At 45.1% G+C, this 20,282-nt stretch overlaps 1 protein-coding gene across 3 annotated transcripts in view; it reads right to left on the bottom strand.

Moving 5' to 3' along the window:
- Window positions 1-20,282, bottom strand: part of PTPRF (protein tyrosine phosphatase receptor type F) — a 422,531-nt gene that overhangs the window by 308,776 nt on the left and 93,473 nt on the right. For 2 of the 3 annotated variants that reach the window (XM_090047883.1, XM_090047885.1), the window contains exon 2: window positions 3,626-3,706. The exons of the other annotated variant lie outside the window; for it this stretch is intronic. The gene's annotated coding sequence lies outside the window, so the exon portion shown is untranslated. The remainder of the gene's footprint in view (window positions 1-3,625; window positions 3,707-20,282) is intronic. 3 annotated transcript variants of the gene reach the window in all.

Genomic DNA, 20,282 nt, shown 5'->3' with positions numbered 1-20,282 from the left:
TTAAAAACAGAACACCAGCTACTCCCCTTTCCATCACACATTATGTGAAACCAGTGATAACGCCACCAGTTCCCCCACCTTTGGGCACCAAACGCGGTGGCAAGTGAAAGAACTATAAGGTCTTGCTGTCAATACCTGCTTTCTAAATCCAAAGGATCTTCAACAGCCATGCAAAGGATGCTGGGATATGCCCATGGGTTCAGCTAATATTCTATGATATTTTCATTTGATGGCTGGCCAGAAGGTACTGTTCATCATATAACAGTCAAAAGTAACCAGCACTTTATTGTTTTACATTAAGTATTAATATGCTCCAGCCAATAAAGCATGTTACTGGTATATAATTGAGTCACTCTAAATTGATTATGTTGGGTACAGCGAGATCTAAGTATACAAATACACAACTAAACACAATCCTTCTGGGGGAAACTTGTTATCCAAACACATTCCAAAATCCACATCTGCCCCAAAAGAAAAATCCCTCGCAGTATTGAGAGGGGACAACGATTATCACTGTTTTGCCATTTGGAATCAGAGCTGGGAACATGGGTCATGAAGGGATGCCCCATTTAAAATACACATCCCAAACTTGCTGAAACTCCCAAACTCCAAACACCGCCATCCGCCCACGTACAAATGCTGCCCAAGAACACACATTTCTGAAGGAAACCCTTCTGCGATGTATTTTCAAACGGCGTTTCCATTCACAGACCTTCACTTCACTTCATTTACTCACTTCAGCACCACAAGCTTCAAAAGCAAAGTGCACGTTGTGACATTCCTGGAAGAGCAACAATGCGATGATTTAAAACAATGAGGAGAGAAGGCTTCGGGCTGCAATGCAGTCACCAGGCCTTACAAACCAATGTGAATTCTGCTAATCTAGGTTACAATTTATTTTCAGGGGCTCTTCTGTAAAATCACTCTTCTGCCTTGGAATCAGCCCAAGATGATCAGGAAGAAAAACTTTGAAAATGCCCCCTTTCTTTTTCCTATTCCCACTTATCTGAATAGCAAGGGGAGGAGAACGTGGGGATTTTTCCACTCAACTCACACTGGTTTTATTAAGGAAACAGTTTTAAAGACAAAAATACCCGCAGTTAAACTACGACCTAGATCAGCAAGAGCCTGCACAACTTAAAAGGTGACTTTTACAGCAACTCAAACCACACTTCCAGCCACATGCTACGCCTGCAAGACCTGTCTACTTTACCCACCATTTTTCTTAGATTCGCAGAAAACCTAGATTCACTTCAAGATCCAGGGAACAACAACTACTCCAGATTCGCAAACACTTCCAGCCTGGTGAGTTACACACGTGGCCGAGACGTACTACCAAACTGGGAAACACTTGGAGGCTCATATCAGCCGACACTTCGCTGAAGAAGAGGAACGCCACGTCTGGATAACAAAGGAAAATTAACACGGGATGCTGATTCAGACAGTGCTTGTAGGCTCTCTCTTGGATCACCCTCTCTCAAGAGCACCAACAGTCATTTTCGAAGTCGGCCGGGGGTGCAAGCTCCCCAAGTATAAAACTAGACTTGGATGACTAGTAGAACAAGGGGGTCGGGTCTCCCTCCCTCCCATGCTTTAGGGGCCTGCTCCTGGCTCCTCACAGCATACAATCCCAAACGCAGGCAGCACCGCTCCCCTCCGAATCAGAGAGGTTCAAAGCTCTCTGCTGCTGTGCTTCAGGCTACAACCATGCAGAGCAATCACAAGGCCAGTTAAAGACCTGTGGGTGCCACACACAGTGGCCAAGACTGGGCTGCACCACGGAGCACCCACGGCCCTCAGCGTTGTACTTACCGATCCGCTGGAAAGGCAGATGGCAGCACCAGCCATGCTTTGACTCCGTGCACACATACCCGAGCGTCGCTCCTCTCTACCAAGACTTCCTAAACTTATTAGACACCAACCTGTTAAACTTGGTCTCATCTAAGAAAAACACAACAAATGCCAAGCTTCCAGGGCTCCTTGCCAATACGCTCCCCTCCATCCCATTTTGTTCTTCGAAACGCACCATTTTTTGGCATCCACCGTCCCATTCATACCATCTTTAGATTACACTTTTCTGACCAGAACTGCATACACCAGCTTCCCAGTACTCTCTCCTACATCCTTTGCCAGTTGTCTGCTTGTACACCATCTGTTCCTGGCAGAATCTGTGCTCAAATGCTTGTATCTTGAAAGTTTCGACTCTCTTCTAGCTTCGCTGTTAACATACCAGACTCTTCTCACCTTCCCCAAGACAGCGCCAGCAGCACTTGAGAAATGCTTGCAAACACACGCACGCTATCAAGACCTTCCTCCCATAAGCACTCCAGATTTCACTTGGGCAGCTTGACCAATTTTGGATTTTACAGACTCCTACTTCTTTTTCCAAACAGTGGGAACCTATTTAATGAGCTTTAGCTTCCCAACTACACTCTACAAATACTGGGCTGAGCAGTGTATGTAGCCTAATTGACTGCTAAGGTCACTGGCCAACTCTTTAATCTTATTTAATACAGCTTGAGATAGTTTGTGAGTCAGTATAATTTTTATTCTTACAGACAGGAAACAACATAATGTATGTTAATGAACAGAAAACTATGATGCAATGTGTATATTTTACAGAATGTTAAATTAGAAAAACAGCCTGAAATGTTCCTCTTTTAGTGTATCATCTTTAATACCGTTGCTTGTTTTAATAGACAAATACGATATTAAATTGTGAGATTTTGCTGATACATTATGAATAGACATTTGCAAGGCTGACAGGTCCCAAAGAAATTTTTGAAGGCAATAAAAGTCACGCATTAAATACCAACTTGTTGAAGAAGTAAAGGAAAAGCTCAAGGGAAGCCTACACTGAACTTCCTCACTTTAAAAGAAAAGGAATTTTTCAGGCTGCTATCCATGATAGTTGATTTTATGATGTCAATCACAGCTGAGTGTGCACAGGTTGCTGGAACCGAGCAAAACTGTTTGAAAAGTATCAGTGTCACTAATCAGACATGAGATCCCACTTCTGGGCGAATTTGAGAGTGCAAAGCCAGGCATTTCAGATGGCCTGGAATGACCTCTGAAAAATAACACCAGTTAAACTACATTTATACAGAAACATGACCAAGAAACTTTGCACCTGCCCAGACACGAACGTAGCTTTGCACCGATGATGAAAACACCCAAGACAGCACAACAGGTAGCAAATCTCTGCACTGCTTTAAATGATTGAGGTAGTGATCAGCAGACACAAGGTAAACGCAGCACCACACACAAGCCTAGGCAGGTTCGTGCAGGAAAAACTGACTACAGAAAAACTCCAAAGCACTCCTGAGAAGACCTAGACATTTTAAGGATTTTATACCATACAAGCAGGCTTGTTGGTATTTTCAAAAAGATTCTTCAACTCATCTGTAGCATTATTAAAAGAGGTCATCAACAACCCTAACTATTTTCATGAGGTCTTTCCTATGCAGGTTCTGGAAAGCCCATCAGTAGGAAAGCGCCTTGGTGACTGAGACGACAGACTCGACGCTGGCAGTCAAGCTTCAGGGGCTGGCTGCCCTACAGATTTCAGGCATGAGACCTGCCTCGGTTCCCCGCCTGTAAAGTGGAGGCAAACATGCTTTCCTACCTCACAGGAATGTTCTGAGAATAAATCCATACATGCCCAGGAAACGCTCAGAGACTACGGTGACACAGGCCATAAAAATACCTAGGGAAAGAAAAGAGAGAAAAGTAAATCTCCTGAATGCAAGTGAACTTGCAGCGAAAAAGAAGAACCTCAGAGCATGACAGAAATCCCCCACCGAAGCCAGGTTTGGCGCAGGTCCCCACCCAGGCATTGCACGCTTATTGAGGCGGCGGTGATTGCCCGTGGATCTGCCAGCCAGGCTGCAAGTTGGCACGGCTTTGCCCTATAATGCAGGGACATGGGAATGGGAGGGACCGCCTGACACTGCACGCAACTGCATCGTAGACCAAAGCTGGCGTGCCTCGCTGCTCCTCTCCGAGGGCTGCAAGAGCCTCCCTCCTCCCCAAGGCTTAAGAACCTCTCCCTAGCTTCCAGCCTACATTCATTCATGACTAATTTATCCCCATTTGTTCCTGTGCCAGCACTGTCCTTGAGCTTAAACAGCTCTTCTCCCTCCCTGCTGCTTAACCTCGGCTTCCCCCCACAACTGCAGCGTATTTGGAGAGAGCAATCCTGTGCCCCCTGCCTTCATTTTGCTCTGCCAATCGAGCCAAGCCCCTTGAGTTTCTTCTCCTGTCCCAGGCTGAGCAAATCTTCCTTGAATAGAGGTGACCAGAGTTATATGCGGTATTCCAGAGATTTCACCAACATGTCGCACAACGGCGTTCCCACTTCTCTCTCTCTACTGGAAATACCTTGACTGGGCACAGACCAAAACCTGTCCACAGCTTACACCAGCTCCCACCCCGCGTGCCACAAGCAGCACCAGGATCAGCTGTGGACACCAATGCCCATCCGAGAACACAGCTTCTTAATCTTCACCAAGTGCAGAACCCGCCCTTCATGCTGCTGAGTCTCATGTCCCGAGCCTCCTCTGTAGCGACGATGTCCCTAGACTTTGTCACCAACAACTTTACAGTAGGCTCCTACTTTGTGTCCCAGAAGTGTCGGGCTCCTGCTCGAGGGATGAAGTCTGTGGACTTTCCAGATCTGCCCCTTTACAGCAGTGGCTCTCTCAGCCGTTTTAGACTCCAAGTGCACCCCATTAGACTCAAAGCAGCTCTTGGAAAGTGCAAACTCTTAGCTTCCGGTTATCGCTTGAGATGCAAAAAATAATAGCGCAACTCTTCTGTTGCAAAGACCTCAAACAGCCCACAGCAAGTCAGAATGTTTGTGACACTATGGATTCCCATTTGAAACCGCTGGGTAGTCCGGTGCATCACATGCAAATGTTTGCACACCTAACAGTTCTAATATTGCATGGCACCGGCACCCCACAGCATCTTTAAAAGGATCTTGTGGCACCCCAGGGTGCCGTGGTTCCCTGGCTGAGAATCACTGCTCTACAGGCATCCACAGTTCAGCTATTTTAGACCACTCTGAGCGTGAATTTATTGTTAACTGTTTGCTAAAATAAGCGAGTTGAGTACAGCTCTTGACAAGAGGAAATTGTTTAAAAATAAACAAACATGTAATCTCTTAATGATTAAGACTCAATAAAGCTCCAAGATATTTCCGGAAAAAACTAACAGCTTTGAAGACTGCTCAGTAACGTCCTTAAACTCAGATAGATATTCATTGTTACTTCTATTCAATATGATGCATACACAAGTGTGCTCACTGCTGTAATAGTGCAGAACCTGTTCGAAGCCATCCTGACTGGTATTTCGAAGGCTTGGTGCTACGCAAGCCATGGCTCATCATTACGACATAGATGCTAAACTCTTGCTCACGCTCTCATCTTGCATCTCAATGGTTGCAAGCTTTATCTCTGGCTTTGACCCATGCAGAGGGGTGCTGCAGGAGATTGTCCTCCTGGCCCACGGCTTGCACCACGCCGCCCTTCTCTGTGCATCCCCACAAGGCTGCCCCTACAGACCGCAAACTTCAAACGCAGCCTTTACCTTGGAGGCTAAACCCCGCTCCACGTACCTCCTGTTCAGTGGCAAGAGGCTGACTCTACGTCTAGTTGCCTAAGGGTGCCAACCTCCCACTTCCCTCTCAATCCAGCTGTTCAGACAAGACTGTACTTTCTCCCACGCTGTCCTGCCCTTTCAGAGGAGCAGCTCTGCAACCCTGCCACAATACGCTCCTCCAAATCAGTCCGTCAGACTCTGTTTTGCCTACAAGAAGCCTAGCAACAACTGGGCAGCTGGTGTGCCAAGGTCACCTCCCACGATGCCGACTCCTTGTACTGCCCAGCCTGTCTGTATCCACCTGTCGCCTCTGGTCCCGAGCCTGGAAGCTCCCAGGGACAGGAACCGTCTTTTGGTTCGGGGTTTATACAGTGCCTAACGCAGCGTGGTCCCGGTCTGGGACCTAGGGTCCTGGACTCAAATGCAAATGATAAATGTGCCTTTCTGCAGCCCTGAAGCACCAGCACGGTGACAGAGTCAGTACTGGCCCTGTTGCAAACACGACTGTTGTGAAAGTGGCAGTCAAATCAGCATGGGATCCTTCCAACCACATTTCAGTCACTGAGTGGTTTGTTAAACCCTGGGATGTGTTATCTGTGGGAAAGGATACTTTAGCTGTTTATACTTCGATATGGCAACCCTTTATTAAATCTGTAGAAAATGCCTGAAATTTACGTAAGCCAGCAATTTATATTAATTTCCTCTCTTACTAGTATCAATCTCTGCTGTTAACTCTGATACCATTTTTTATGCATTTCTTTTGTATTTATGTTCTGGACACCCTATGGAATTTTCTGTAGGGCTAAGATATGTAATTGCAATCTCTTATTATATACCTGCACTTACTTCAATAAAGAGATTTTTTAAAAGCTTAAGTAGGTACTTTATTTATGCAACAGGGGCAGCTCAAGGCAGCTACTCTCCCACATCCCACTGGCATTTCTTACCCAGCCTACCACACAGGATAAAGAAAGCATGCTCCTAAAACCTTTTCAATTTTAGAAACAATAAAATAAAGAAACAGAGAAGAAACAAGACATTCAGAGTTAAGGCTGGTGCCTGCTCACTCTCACACCCAGAGTTTGTAGTACCCAGTCTCAGACCCCCCTGAAAAACACCCTAGTACAACAAGACCTTTTAGGGTTGAATCACACACTTCAGTTTTGAATTTTCTGGCTTTTGTTGGTTTGAGTCACAAACCTAGTATTATGTAATTCTGTGGGCTGCAAACGTTAAACTGATTCAGTTCTTATGGATGCTGCATCCAGGTTTGCAGAGAGCAGGTGTTTTCACTTGCAGAGAGGTCATGCAAAACACTACACATTTACGATTTGGGATTAAGCTTTAACAGGAAGTGCAATCAGCGGTGAGAAACGTGGCAGTGGCGAGTTCCCGGCACCGCTCGTGCTGGCTCGGAGCAGACTGCAATGACGGAGGCAATGACACCCTGATCTCCCTTGTGTGCTTGATACAAGATTCCCCAAACCCCCAATATTAAAAAGTTACATGAATTCAGAATAAAAGCTAGACTTGTTTCCAGAACTGTGCAAGTCCCATGGATTTATCATGGAGAACAGCACTGTGAGCTCCAAAACTAATGACTAAGGGGCACCGAGAAGTGAACCGAGAAGCGAACCGAGAAGCCTTCAGAGCTAAAAGACCAGTCTCAACAGATGCAGGCAAAGATTTCCAAGGCTGAGGGTCGTACCAGGCCCACCTCTGCCAAGGACTGGGTGGAGACAGACACCAACAGCACATGGAGCACTGGAGTTAATTAAATCTCTGTATTTCTTTCAAAATTTTTCTGAACAAAAGAGTATTCATTGCAAACCATCCACAAGTTTTTTGTTCCATACATAACTGCCGCCCAGCGTAACATTCCTCACCTCCCGGGAAAGATCCCCGACCCACAGCTCGGACATTGCAACAGGCCAGCCACCTCCTCCCCTCCCAGCCACCGAGGGAAAGGGAGGAGCAGGACTAGAGCAAGGGAAGGGAGAACGTGGAAAAACCTGTAGCGCAGGGTTAGCAGGCAGTGCAAAGCCCCGGCAATACGGCAACCTAACTCTCAGAGGTTAAAAACCGATTATCCTTTTCAAATGGCAACCTGGAAAATGCCTGAGAGACAGCCCCGCCCCATCCAGAAACAAAGCAGACCTTCCTTTTTTGATTCTGCAAACACAAGCCACGGGGAGCATTTTAAATGAAAGTATTATGAAGATTACGTTAGGCAAGTTTGATCTACTGTAAAACACTCGCACATAGCGTTGAGAGAGAAAACAACCTTTAACACCTGCTTTCACTTCAAACATAGCATTATCTGTGCATGGCCTGGCTCTTAATGGGATGAAATCTCCAGCTAAATTGCATGGCTTATTGTACCAGCAAAGCATATTTAAGATGTCTGGGCCCTACTGGCCCACTCATACCCAACTACCAGGAATATTCTTCTCAACAATTAAGCGCTGCTGATCTGCAGAGCTGGCCGGCTCCCAGCAACATAGCCCTCCGCACGGTGCCGGGCTTTCACCTTTGTGCGAGATGTTGTGACATGAGAGGAGACATGGCAGCTGGAAAAGGATTGTGTGATCCAAGCAGCCCTAAAAATCATCATCATAAATATTCACACACAGATTGATTTGTTTTCTTATCAGTAACACATTGTTATTCACAAATATTAATTAGTTTCTAAATACCACCTGTTACTCAGTTCTCCCCTCCCCAACAAATCCGCGTGCCACGAGAAGCTCTCGCTTCCTGGGCTCGGAGAGTAATGACAACCCAAGTCACACAGCTCGTTCAGCTACGGGGAGGAGAGGCAGGGAATAATTACTGACTTCTGTCACTCAGTGCCAGCCCCTCCGGAGGATTAGAGGAGCAGCACTAACGGACTCTGGAGGGAGCCGTCCTCGGCGGGGAAGGCGGCGAGGACGTCAGGCCTGCAGCTGCGTTAGAGACAGGAGCCCCCCTCCAAGCGCGCTCCGCCGGGGCCCCAGGACTCGCACACACCACACGTCAGACGGGGCCAATGCGCCTGGGATCCTCTGCTGCATCCCTGTGACATTATAAGCACCAATATACATAATCTAAGCCTCCAAAGAGGAAAGCTGTTCTAACACAAGACATTTCCTGCAGATTTCTGTACTAATCCCTCCAAGGATTAGCTCGAACAAAAGCACACAGGTGCAGGGGCCTGCTCCAGGTAGACAGGATTGGTCTCCCATTGCAGCATCCAAAAACGTGCTCCCTTCTTCACCCTGGGAAGAGACCCTGGCCACCGCCCATGGAGACGAGAAAGCTGGACAGGGCTCCCTTTGTCCAGACAAGCTGATAAAAATCACCTCGAGGTGCAGAAATCACGGTGAAGCCGCATTGGTCCAAGGACACAGGCAGATGAGGTTCTTTGGGTAAATCCGGTATCTTTTATTAGACAAACTCAAATAGTTGGAAATAATGGGCTCGCTTTTCAGAGAAGCGTAACCCTCCGAGTCCCACACCGCTCCCTCTCTCTCTCAACACGCATTTCCTGCCCGGGCCAATCCATGCTTGAACACCCATGCCGTGCCATGCCATGCTGGCGCCCTTATTCCCTCCCTCCCCTCTGTCTGCCTGCTCCCAAACCGTTTGGATTTCACCCTCACCCTCAACACATGGTCTAACCCCTGCCCTGACCCACTGTTGTCGACCCCTCCCCTCGCACCAGTTTTCCCCAGAGGCCCCCCCGCAGCCTTGTCCTCCTATAGCAGACTTGTAAGAGTACATGCTAAATAAAAAGCCTTGGTGGCATCTTTTGGGATCGCAGCATCCCGGTCCACTCTCGTGCACGTTTGGATGCTCAGAATACAAGCAAGAAATAATAATTAGCCAGGGTCCTGGGCCTGTATGGGCAAGAGCCGGCTTGCACAAGTATTGCTCACTTGGTTGGAGCTCTCCTCTCCTCAGAGCGCATCCCTGACAGCCAGCGAGGGGGTGAAGGTAGACTAGCGCAGAGGTGCCCGCAGCCCGAGCCGAGGAGCCCAGCAGCAGCTCCTGGGCCCCGCAGGAACCACTGGCTTACACAGCTGCAGGCCCAGGCAGCCTGCCCAGAAACCTTGCTCCAAAGGTCACAAACAGACCATCAGACTTTCTGGGCAGTTTAGTCCCACCGAAATACAGCAGGATCCTAATTCATATGATTTAGGGCCCTGGCCAACCAGCAATGACCAGGAACTGCTGACAACTTGCAGACAGGATATTTTTAGCCTCCGATATAGCAAACAGGGGGCAGGACAGAGGTGTTGCAGCTGCTCAGAGAAGTGGTGCCCTTTGAAGTGGCGTGCGCAGCAATGGGATTAACAGCTCATTCTTAATTTAACAACCAGCTACAAATGAAGCAGGTGGCATGCCATCCTGCGATGGAAAACCTGGGTTCTGCTGCGTGGCAGCTAACAGGCTTTTTAGCACCAGTGCCCCAGGGCCAGGGAAGTAGTACACAAGGCAGGAATTGATGTCAATGGCCGGGGGGTGACAATCAATACAGCTTTGGTCAGAAACACCCCGTCTCTATGGAGCAGAGGACAAGGGAACTGGCCCATCATAAGACCTTCAGGGCTGAGGGATGACCATGAAGGTACCGACACCAAGAGCCCGAGGACCCAGAAGGGACGCTGCATTTCACTAACGCTGCACTCGAGCTCTGAACGTCAGTATGCGCCGAGACAGGAACAGGAAAGTTTGTGAGAACATTTTAGGAAGTGTTCCTGCAGGTAAACGAGGCACGTGTGGCTATTTTCCAAGACACAGAAGGCAGAAATAGGAGGCAGGATGACCTGTGCGGCAGGTCTAACACACAGCATGCTGGTGCACACAAGGAAGGCCCCCTCACAACGGTCCCTCGCTTACTGCAGCAGGAAGCGTCGCGCAGCAGAGAAAGCGGCGGAGGACGCCTGACGCTCTGGCCGTACAATCTGGAGAACGGACAAACAGAAACCAGGTTGCCGCTTGAAAACTTCCTCATCTCAAGCTCATGATGCTTCTGCCAATGTCGCCACCGCCGAGAGACCTGAGCTCCAATTTTGGAAGGGGGCGATGTTCTGACTACCGCGCCCTAAGTACAGTAACTTGCCAACTGGGGAGATTTTGATATAAATAGAATTAGAACTAAACATATTGCGAAGCTAAAACTGACTTTGTGACCGTGAGCTGCAGCGTTGCTGCAGCTCGAGAAGACGGCCACTGCTCTACAAAGAAGTTCAACAGGCCTGCATTTTAGGCCCCTTTCAGGCTGAAACGTCTGATCTTTTCTATGGCCGAAAGACCGTTGCAGTTCATCTGCAGGAGGGCTGGGGGAAAAACAAAGCCTCACACACATGCCTGAGTTGAGAGCACGATAAATAAAATGCATCTTCAGATAGATGTTTTGCATAAAAATATTTGTTTAGAACAACTTAAACATCTTTAAAAGACTTTGAATTTGTTGTGGATGTAATCCCCAGAGAGCTCTGCTAACAAAAAATGATACAACAGAGAGTGCTTGCAAGTTGTGCGGCACATGCGCCACACTATTTAGCCAAATCAACCTTCTACACACACATCCGCATCTGAACCACAGAGATGCACTTATTCTGACAGTCGCACACTCAGATACAACTGTGCATATAGTTATAAGAAGAGTGAAATAAATATTGAAGCATGTACTGTATTTATTGCACCCCGTGATTCCACAGCTGCGTGCGCTCTCTTAAAACGCACTACAAAATTGAAGGCAACATTAAACCTACGAATGTTAGCATCAGAAAATAAAAGTAATGGCCATGTTTTATATGCATCTTAAGGGATAAATTAAAAAGTACAGAACAGTGAACTCCATGCACAACCGCCAACAATACTGGTATAAAAAAATCTTTATCCACTTTAACCCTTGTACCACATTTACATTGACTAACCCTCAAAAGTCTGATTTTTTTCCTTTCCCATTAGTGTTGTGGGTTTGTTTGGTTTTTGATGGGGAAGACAGGGTGAAAAAAGCTAGGTTTTATTTAAATTATTTTTAAAAATTAAATGAAACATATTCTTCTCTTCAAAGACCGACCTATTTAAAATTAAGCTAAAAAAGATGACAATCTATTTTAAGAGCTAAACTTATTATAACCTATTTATATTATTGAAATTAAATAATATTCAAACAGCAGTGTTTGCTGCCAGCATTTTAAAATAGCAATGTTGGTTGCAGTCACTGACTAAGCACCTGGAGCCAGAGCATGTTGCAATGCTAAGCCAGCTTTTGAGAGCAATAGTCTCTTCTGCAGGTGCAGGGGAATATCATCTTCATTTCAGTTTATTCAGCTAATTCAACCCAATGACTAGTTAAGGCAAAGTTAAGAAAACCACCAGGAGCCAAAACAGCAAAATAATCTTGCTTTCTTCTCCCGGTCTATGAATAAAAACCTAGAAGTGAGATGATGGGATCTACCAGTTTTAAAATTATGAAGCATACAGACAACAGAAACAATGGTTTAATTCACTAGCTACAGAAATTATGTTTTGTTTAATATAAAACAATTTTAAATGCAAAACATGCTTTAATAAATTTGCTGATTTTTCCTTATGGGCCCACCATATTTAAGATGGTTTTATTCATCTAATGAAAAGAATCATGTTGTTTTGGGGGTTTTCAATTGAATTCCATTTTTCATCTATACAGCAGTCAACACAACCATAATCATAAAAAGTATTTATCTATTAAAATGAAATGAATCATTTACCATCATAAAAATATAAAAACTAAAATTCTAGTTATTATAGTAAAAAAAAAAAAAAGCGCTACACTTAATGTAAAAGGCTACATCTGGTAGCAAATGAGTATGTCTTCACAGTTACTAATTTATAAAAATAAGCCTCCCTTTAGGAGGAAAAACAAGTTCAGGAGAGGGCAAAGCCCCTGTGCAGCCAGCCTTCACCGCTGGGGCCAGAACTAGCCCATCGTGCACTTGTGGAGAGATACAAACGATGCTGCACATCACCCCTCTACAAACTAAGAGGTGGATTAAAAACTTCAAACTCCGTTAACGAGGAGGCTGTCACTTGGCTTTGCAGAACTACATTCACTAAATAAAATAAATAAATAAAGGAGGAAAAAACTATTATTATTTAGAGGCATTATCTACATCGGTACATATCGTACCAGTACTGATAAAAGGAAAATTGAAATTTTTGGCAATTGGCTTTTTTTGGCTGATGTGGCTGATAATGTCACTAATAAAGGCTGTATGAATGTGTGCAGCCACAGCATGCATGTGGCCAGGAATGCAGCCCAGCAGCTTGGAGAGCAGTGTCTGCTGGCCAGTTAAGTCTGTGTTGGGGAAGGGATGGAGGGGGCGCAGATCAAGGCCCTGTGGTGAAGGAGGGAGTGGGGCAGGGCCAGGAGTAGGAGCAGGAGCAGGTGCTGCCCAGCTGGGGCATGATGTGGGGGGGAGCTCCCGCCACTGTGCACCTCCCCGGGGGATGTATGGGGGGTATGTGTCCCCTGGGTCTGTGTGTGGGGCAAGGGCGGGCTGCCCGCTCGAGACCTGGGGCAGTGCCAGCCTCTTCCCAGCTGAGGCTGCGGTCAGGGCAGACAGTGGCAGTGCTGGGAGGGAGGGGCTCTGGTGAATTTTGGGGTCCTCCCAGTGCAGCCGCCGCCTCCCTCCCCCATACCCCTTCCTCCCCAACAGACTTACTAGCCTGACACTGCTCTCCAAGCTACCAGGCTGCATATCGACAATCGGATCAGTATCGGCCGATACGGCTCGTTAATAATCGGCCAACAGTATCGGCCTAAAAAACTTTATCGATGCACCCCTATTATTTCATAGATTTCATAGATATTAGGGCTGGAAGGGACCTCAGGAGATCATTGAGTTATTGCTGTTGTTGTTATACCACCTCTTTGCCCAATCAAACGGGCCTTGTTGAGAGGTATGGGAGATTTAGTATAAAGTAGAAAAAATGTAAGACCTCTCAAACTCTGGTAAGCAGCTGTTTTTTAGGGGTGTCTATTGAGCAGCTTCTTGCCCAAATCACTACAAATTAGACAGGAAAATTTTACTTTAGCAGCTTATCTACCCCACCAATTTTATGAGTGGCCCGGTTTGATTTCAGAATGCAAATGGGAGGACAACATAAGGCTTTTAATTAAAACTCAGCTGAAACCTTAGCGATAGCATGGCTGCTGCCATCTCATATAACGTGATTAAAATATTACGGCAGTAAGTGAGAGAGGAGAAAAATATTAACCTACTGATATTACACTGCACAAAGAAAGCTCTTATTTAGCATTTCACCAAAATGATTGCAGCCATCTGCCTGTTATACATTGGATTTACTCCTTCAGTGATCACAGAAGTTGATTTGCTCATACTTGATTGAATGTTTTAAAAAAAGCAAGCACCAGAACCTTGTGTTTGCACAGTTGCATTTTGGAAGGCTCAAGACACACAATTTAATACGAAGATAAAGCTTCTTTTAAATTTTAAGAGGAGCTAAGATATTTGTAACTTCTTAGGGAACAGAAAAGGCTCAGCTGCTCAAGGTCACTTTAAACACATTTGCAACTGGCTGGTGAACAAAGACCCAGGTCCTTTCTATTCATGAGTTTACTTACTAAGGAGTAACACTCAAATAGTACTTCAGGGCCAGGAGTAGCATTAGCAAAACATCCTGCAGCTCTGCCACAATCTTTCTTACCTGTGGAAGGGGTAAGCAGAGAGGGCCACCTCTTATCTCAAGTCATGGTATTTTTTCTTTATTACCAGAATTAAAGAATGATGAGAAATGTACAAAGTTAATGCAGACAAATGTATTTTTTTTATCTTGCTAGTATTTTAATTAAACCCTTTTGTCATGTCTGCTGAGCAAGTTCAAAGTGTTGCAATGCAGCAGCAATGGGAACACAGGAGTCTTGTTATGCTCAAGGAAAAAATGTTTTCAACTTTCACCAAATCAACCACTGTAATTACTATAGGAATAAATCAAATTTATAGCAGGCAAATACAAGGCATAATCATTTCTGTGCAGCAGTAAATGAGTTTATTTTTGTTGCAATGCGATAAAAGTTTAACATTTTCTGCATGTCAGACAGAATATTCTGATAATATTCTTTACATTTCCCCCTTATTAACGAGATGAAAAATTTACTGTTTAGATATGCAAGTCATCTCAATCCATCTTGCTACTGGATAAGCTTCAAGAAGACCTAAAAAGCACTTCTGCCAGCTACACTAACACAATAAGCACATCTACAAACCTCTGGCTTTAACGTTTGACAATATTCTGCTCTTGCAAAATATCAACAGTTGAAATGTGATGGCCTAGTAATTTGGTTAGATTTTCAATTCTGTCCAGAATGCTACTATACTGAAGACAAAGACAGTCCTAATTTTCATTATTTCCACAGTTTTTTCAATTTAACTGAATGTGAGGGAAAATGCTGCCTTTTACCATGCCAAAGACTATGATGCTTCTAAAATGCATGTTCACACCTCCCCTTCCGCCCCTAAGCCTTTCTAGAAGATGAACAATTTCTGATTGCCAAGCAATTTATCATTTGCCTACCTCTGTCCACAACAATGAGGCATGTGAGATGGCAGATGTAGGGAATTATTATATAGTTTGAATAGTTTGCATTCATAGAATTGATTATGGAGCTGCAAAATGTAAACGTAACATCGTCAAAATGCATGATGACTTCTGTATACAATGGTGTGGCCAACTGCAGAACAGCACTTTGAAACTGGTCCATTTAGATCCTCATTTCAGTTGAGCCATTCAGCACCTTATGGACACAAAATAATTTGCTGCTCGTTCAAATGCAAATTTGTATTTAATATGCACAAAGGCATGCATGCAAACACAGACACGAGTCCTGCTTCTGTAATCAAACAAACCTTACAGCTCCTACCTGCACAAGCCATTTTGGCAGAGCAATGTGCTTGGAAGCAGCTGAGCAGTGCTGAGTGAGTTAATTCAGGAATATCTCCATATTTACAATAATCAGTTTCTCCTCAACTTGGTCTGGAAAATTACCAGAAGAACATACAGCAGAAAATGCTTCCAGTAGGCCGCCACTCTCTGCCACGAAGACAGACAGCTGAGCAATGACAAAAGAACAGGAAAGATGACTGGGAACATTTCTGCAAGACCTTTCCAGAAAGACCTTTACCAGGTAACGACTATAAATTTACTTTCTGCAAAGGAACCTTCTGGCAAAATGTGCAAGGAATGGACGTAGAAAGCAATTTATCTGCCACTGAAATAAAAAAGTGAACCTGGAAACAGCAGAGGCAACATATTTTGTTGAAATATGTGGACAGGCCATTTAGATGTTAGAGCAGGCACCCATCTGACACCAGCAAGCGAATGTTCTGGTACCCACGGATAATCTCTGCTCCACATCACACCTTCAACTGGTCTTCCCTTCACAAAACTAGTTTTCAAAACATTTGCCAGTCTTGTTTTGAAATAAAAGGAGATTATGCATTCATTGTGCTATAGCATGTGGTCTGCATTGGCACCGACTCAGATGAAAGCTATTTTACAGATATACCATAATGCAGCATGTGGGGCGATGTGATCATTAAGGTGGTGGCGTTCCCCACTCATTTTACTTGCACATGAGCCACCACCACGTCATACAGACCTCTAAGCTAGGGACAGAAGTTACACACAAACCAGTTTAACTCAACAGAAATGGAGTTAAACCTGTAACAGAAGCTCAGTGCACACAAACCAGTTTCAAAATGGCTGAAACTGATTTAAGATAAATCTAGTTGAATGTAGTATCAGACTTAATTGATTTGGATCAAACCGGTTTATGAAACTTCTGTCCCAGACCCCTTCCGGATTTAAGTTAAATCAAAGTCCCCCAGCATCCCAGCATGCTTTCCAGCCTTGGGCTGAGCTGGGCTGTCTGCTCCAGCAGAGAAGGGGTGGGGACAGAGAAGGAAAGGACTGTTTCCGCAACCCCCGGCTAGGGTGTGGGGCCAGGAAGGGGGATTAAACTGCTCTTCCCCCAGTTAAACCCCTCCTTCCCCTGAGTATGGAGCTGCCCTGCCCTGCTAAACTTACTGGTGGCTGCAACTGTGGACTACAAGTCCCAGAGGCACCTGGAAGCAGGAAGAGGAAGTGATGAGCAACCCTGCAGAGTCCTGCTTCTGTGACAGTGGCCTGCAAATCCCTCGGGGGCATCAGGAAGAAGCAGCAAACACATAGTCCATGCTGGTTGCATGCCAGAGAGCTGTGCTGTACCCCCCCACCACTCCCCCTGCCCCCGGCTTCTGGCCTGAGGCACTGCAGGCATGTGTCTGCATTTCCTGAATTAAAGGAAATGTGTGTCCAGTTGCTTCTCAGTCTAATCTCTGCATCTTAGACTAACCTGCAAAGACCAAATCGATTCAGCCTCGGGCTTTTTGACCGTCTGTACTTAGCCCTACTGACTACAGAAACAAGGCTGCCTGAGCTAATACTATTCAGGGTTCTTCAAACAGACCAACCGCTGCAGCCTGTTCAGGGTGACGAATTAGAAGACCTAGAGGATCTCTATTACTGGTAGAATCACAGAAGGCAGAAAGATTCCAGCCCCACGACTGCTGCAGGGCTACAGTTCAGATATGGAAAATACCTTTTTTTACTCATAAGCAGAGCAAACTGTCAGATGCCATGAGGGAGCAAACAAAGCCCTCAGTTGCAGACCCAATGAAGAGTACTTGAAGCTTGAGGGCTTACCTGCCCTTTACTGCAACTATGCAAGGCTGTCCAATAAAGGTATTACCGCTCAAAACCCAGCAGGGTCACACCACAGCATCACTTTTTCCCTTCCCATTGCCTTTGTGTACAAATGGCTGTAATTAGCTCTTCAGACAGGTGACTACATTTTGGGGGCTCTACTGACTAGTCAGCAACAATGGCCCTCTGTGCTGCAAGCAGGATATTATGAGTTCCTAAGTAATTTGTTAAATAAAACCTTTAATGTATACCAATACTGTCTCTGTACACAATCACAATATCAAAGGGAGATGCAAGCTCAACCTCAGACAAAACTGGGCTCCATGTGCGCAATGAATATATTCAAGAACAGAAACATGAAGATTAAACAGAACAGAATAAAGGATTGTAATGCAAAAACTTTTATACTACTGTATACATATACATGTTAATAGAATGCTACCAAGACATTTTTAAGTACTCAAAAGTCAGATTTTTTCTATTTCCTGACTTTGGAGTACTTACAGCTCTTAAGTACTCAAAAAATCTGATTTTGAGCACTTCAAACTGTGTCGTTAGTGTCTTTAGCATACCATTAATGTAAGTTTTTTTATACTTAGTAGAAAGAGTTTGTGCATTATAATCCTCTTTTTCTATTCTATTTAATCTTCATATTTCTATTTTTAAAATATACACCAATTGCCTAAGCCTCTGGGTGTATTTATATTAATTAAACACAATGAAACAAAATGAAAACCCTTTGCACTGTTTCAAAGAGGAGACCACTTAGAATTTCTTTCAATATAATTGAGATCTGTAGGATACATCCCTAGAGTAATTAAGTCAAAGACAACAGTTGAGCCAATGGCAATTTATCTGCATTGTGAAAGAAAATATTTAACAGAATATTATTATTTAACATTTGTATTGTGTTTGTACAAAGCATCCCTGATCAGACTCAAGGCCTCATTGTGTTGGTGATACACACACCATCAGGCACACACAGAGGCTGACTCACAAGAATCTAACCATCAACTCTCCAGTCACACTAATTTAACAACATCAGGCACCATCTCTATTCTTGTCCAAGAGGGGGTCTCTGCATTTGGAGACTTTTTTTTTTAAACACGAGAGCTTCTATATGTGCATATTTTCTCACTGTTTTTTTTTTACATCAGTCTCAGTTCTGTACAGCAAGTAGATAGTGCCATTCAAACTGTGAAAAGGTGAAGATAAAGATATAAAAAGCTCTCTCTCCCATATCTACCAGACACACATCAGCCTTCCACACTTCTATTGTCTCTTTTTGAATACACCTATTTATTTAGTCGAGTTGTGCTCCTGAGGTGAGGACACTGATGTGAAGCTCTAATGCTGCATTAAGACAATGGCCTTCAAAAACCTTTCAGATGGCAGACAACAAATTTCTTAAAGGTCTGCATAAATGCTGGGGAGCTACATATGGTGAATACAACAGCATTTAAGTAAGGGAAAAGTAATAAATTTGGGAACTGACAGTTTAAAATTACCTGTCTTCAAGCCCCAGGGACTACACCTCTCTCCATACTGATCCCAAAAGTTTGCTAGTGCTTCAGAACATTATTCCACTCCATAATGAATATTATGGGATAAGAAGAACGTGGCCCATTGGTCTTTCATCCTTGACCAAGGTTAACTTATTTTTTTAGGGGAATTTTAATGTTTTAGTAAAAAACTTCTTGGCGAAATAGAATGACTTTCTGGGGTTCTTGCCCTTACAAATACAATTAGGTCCACTGTAATTAATAAGTCTAAAGTTTGATGATTGCAGCACTAAATAAGGAGTTTCCCACTGACAACCTTGCCTGTAAGTCTGTGCAGTAACCAGAAGGTACGCTGCCCTCGGGGTGTCACTGCCGACTGCCTGTGCGTGGCCCTGGAACGGAGCAATTTTCAGTGGGCTCTCCTCCAAAGGAGCAGCCAAGGCAAGAGGACTCAAGACCCCAGGGCAGGGCACCTCTTCCAGTGCTGTTAAATGCCGCTGCCCACTGCACCATGAGCTCACAAACCTCCATCAGCATGATAAGCAGCTGCCTCCTCAGGTGCTTGTCCTTTGCCAGCTCCCATAAGCATTCACATCCATTCAGGGATGAGCAAAAAGGACCAAATGGAGCAAAAACTCTAAACACGAACCCTTTCAATTCCAATAAGAGATGAACCCAATAACTGCACCCCCAGTCCACCTGGGCAACCCAAGACAGACACGGAGGCAACAGGGTCTCAGTAGAGTAGAGCTCCCTCCACAGCATCCTTCTGCCATGCCCGTGCAGTTGTCCCCACCCTTGCTTGCAAAGGGCTCTTGCTAATGATGCCCTGCTAACAGCAAGCAGCTTTTAAGCTCAGTTTTCAGGCTGTCTGCTACTTGCTCCCAATCTGCCACTGGCTTGCCAGACCCTCTCCACAGCTCAGTAAGGGTGGGAGGGAAGGTACCCAGCACTGAGCCAGCAGGTGTATTACAGTGCTCAGCCTCCTTTGCTGGTACATCAAAAGGATCCTCCCTTATCAATGCAACACATCGAGGAGATGTCCGATTCACAATGAAATGTTTACCTTGGAAGCCAGGTTTCTGCTAGCAGTATTACTCCCGTGCTTACAAGGAGCCATTCAGTGGATTCAGCTTCAGTACAAACCAGGCTCAGGGGGTATTAATTTTCTGCCTTAGACTACTGGTTTGCATAAATCTGATTGAATATTTCCCAGTGTGATCGACTCCAAGAACTGGAAGAGTACTCCAGTAAGAGACCCCACAACTAGCCAAGGAGCCAGGCCAGAGGTAACGCCTCATTCCTGCAAGTCCTCCCAGCCCACGCCGCTGGCCCACCATGCACTACTCTGCACGTGGCCCTCTGGAACTCCTATTTCCAGGAGGCTGGAGTTCATGGTCAGCAAAAGCGAGAGCACTGTAGAAAATTCCCACCGCCTCC

This window comes from Crocodylus siamensis, chromosome 5 (assembly GCF_052110815.1).
Source record: "Crocodylus siamensis isolate JL-2025a chromosome 5, ASM5211081v1, whole genome shotgun sequence".
Taxonomy (NCBI): Eukaryota; Metazoa; Chordata; order Crocodylia; family Crocodylidae; genus Crocodylus; species Crocodylus siamensis.
This window is presented reverse-complemented; position numbering and strand designations above follow the sequence as displayed.